The following is a 2,904-nucleotide window of genomic DNA, read 5'->3' as shown; positions in this document are numbered from 1 at the left end:
TCATGCGCAAGTAACATTTCAATCATTAAATCCTTGAAAATTGCACAGTTATTTAGGTCGAGTGCGATAAAGTACACACTCGCCTAGGAAGCTCGTTTTGGAAATCATTAAAAGCACTTAACACATTAGCAAATGATAACAACAAGCCATAGAATCAAATAAGGAACACTCACCTAGAAATGCAAAATATCGTGCAAAATATCCTTCCGGATATTACCCTTAATCACCAATGAAACCTAAGGTTGAACAAGAGAACATATTACAGTTTATCGAGCAAAACATTTAAGGGAAACAAAGAAACCCGACTAATTAGGAGTAAAACGTGTAAAGATGACTTTCAAGTAAGAAGAGGGTTGTTTGAACCCAAGGATGAAAAATCATGTTTTAAAATGGAAAACCGGTCATGGTATTGGCCAAACAAAAGTATACAAGTTCAAATAGAAACCTAGCCATCGGGCGAAAATTTGGGCAGCACGCCCTTTGTGTTTACCTAATTTTCCAGCCATTTTGGCTTCATTATTTTTCCTCAACCACAACCCAACATCACACATAAGCAATTCAAGTCAAGAGCCGTTCCATAGGCTCACAATATCATAAGAATAAGAAATACAGTAATAACAAGTGCAGAAATTCAATTTAGCAAAAGACAGATTTGACGTTCGAATGCGGAAATAACATATCGGAGGCTACGCTTATCAGATTAAGACGCAACCTATGCCGTTTCGAAGCTAAGACACAGGGCTATAATGTTAATGAAGGTCACTTAGTCCATTTTCTAATATAACTTGGTCAAATTCTCAAATTACTAAACCAGAAACCAATTCGTCGGCTGCTGAAATGAAGAACACTGTAATGGTCATAACGCAGTGTACAAAAATCCAATTAGGTGTTCTTAGAGGAATTTTAAAGCTACTTCAGAACACTACAACTTTCATGTTTTGGCCCAGAGCTAAATCAGAATGGATCCTGGTCAAAAAAAGTGATAAGCTGGACTTAACTGAAGAAACGGACTGTTGGGAAATACTTAGAACAGTAAGGGTATTTTGGACTTTTCATGTCCTACGTTGCTTCGATTGAGTTGAAATTTTTTAAGAACCTATAAAATTCCATTATCTACAACTTTTATTCTTTGACCTAAGGCCAAATCGACCTCTAACATACAGTTACAAATTCGGACAGAATGTTGGGGAAAATTTCCAGATTCTGGAATTTCTATTTTTTAGTGAATCTTTCCTTAATTTCTTGGTCCAATCACTACCAAAACACCTTATAAAACCTCAATTGCAACATATAAGCATCATATAATAAATTAGGCAGAATTTCCCCAAACCCTAGTTCATGAAATAAAAAGGGGAAAACTTCTAAAACATGATAATCATCCATGATTCCACCACTAAATCAAGTTGCTAAGCTTAATTTCACAAGATTGAAAGTAAAACTTAGAGAGAGAAGCTTTCTTACCTTGACTAGAGGTCACTAAGAGTAGCCCAAGTTTTCTCCTTCCAAAGTCTCACCACAAACCACTAGCTAATCACTCAAGAACAAGTTTAATCGGTTTATTTTGTTTGATTCCTCACTTAGTTGTTGGATTGAAGATGAAATGAAATGTTTTCCCTTGTTGTTTTTCTCCTTGCTCCTCTCGGCCAGCAGCAACAATATGAAGAGGAAATTTGCTAAGTGTTGGAGTTAAATGGATGGTATTAGTCTTGGGTTAAGAAGCCATGAGGTGGTGACAAGTGTCGCCACCACCACCTTTCTTTTTTTCTCTTTCTCTCTTGTTATTTTGTAGCCTTACATTCGGTCAAGCTTGCTGCCAAGAGAGAAGATATTTTGCTCAAGTTCAATAAATTTGTCTGGTAAGAAAAATGGTGGTCAAACGGTACGTTCAATCGGTAGTGCGCGGAACCCGCCGGATCGCGCCGTTTTTCTTAAAAACTCACGTACTAGGGTTTTTACTTCCCATTCACTAACCTTATATCATTGCCACTAGTCACATATTATTTCTCACTTAAAAGTCACTTTTAATCCCCAAATTAATTCTTACTCTGTACCGAAAATTCATCCGGCGAAAAATCGCGAAAACCCTAATTTCGCTCCAAACTTGAAACCGAAGCGTAAAACCCTATTTTCTAGGTTTATCTACACTTAATGTGAAATATTTGGGTAGTGGCCTTTGATAAATACTAATTTTCAAATCAAAGGGTATTTTTGAGGAAAAATACAAGGAATTTGCGAGTCCTCACATATTTATTTGGATCGAATATTTGGCTTACTTGTGATTTGAATCTCTGAAAAGAGTCTTCTGGGTACTACAAATCTATTTTACAACGGTATAACTTTCATAATTTTTCGACTTGTGGAGCTCGAGTTGCGAATTTTTAAAGTTTACTGTTACTATTCATCTCAGTAGATTCCTGAAGCATAGAAACGGACTTCTTGACTTTAAAACCTCAGACGGCCTACTTCCAACCTCTTACCTTCATTTTTTCACTTCCTTGACTTCAAATGTATCCCTATTGAATTTCTCTCGCAAATGTATCTCCCCTTCCTCAAAGTTTTACACTTTTAAACAAGTTACCTTAATTAAAGCGATTTTACTAGATTTTAACTAAATGAGTTTCGAAAATGTGACAACTCATTTATACTTGAAACTTGGGCATTTAACTAGGGAATTTGACAAGAAAATAATCTTCAATCTTTCTCGATTTTTGTGCCAAAACTTAGAGATCCGCTTAATCCTCAAATTGGAGAATCTTGGACTTGACTTGACTTGAATTAATGCATTCTTAGATATTTTCAAATGCTACCCTCGTGGATTAAGTTAGTAAGTGATATTTGCATTCGATTTGAACGTGTTATCTCTTGAGTGAGGGTAGCGGGAATACTACTAGATCTTGGTTGAAT

Source organism: Coffea eugenioides, unplaced genomic scaffold (assembly GCF_003713205.1).
Source record: "Coffea eugenioides isolate CCC68of unplaced genomic scaffold, Ceug_1.0 ScVebR1_76;HRSCAF=390, whole genome shotgun sequence".
Lineage (NCBI taxonomy): Eukaryota > Viridiplantae > Streptophyta > Magnoliopsida > Gentianales > Rubiaceae > Coffea > Coffea eugenioides.
The sequence above is the reverse complement of the archived record's forward strand: the minus strand, read 5'-3'. Positions refer to the sequence as shown.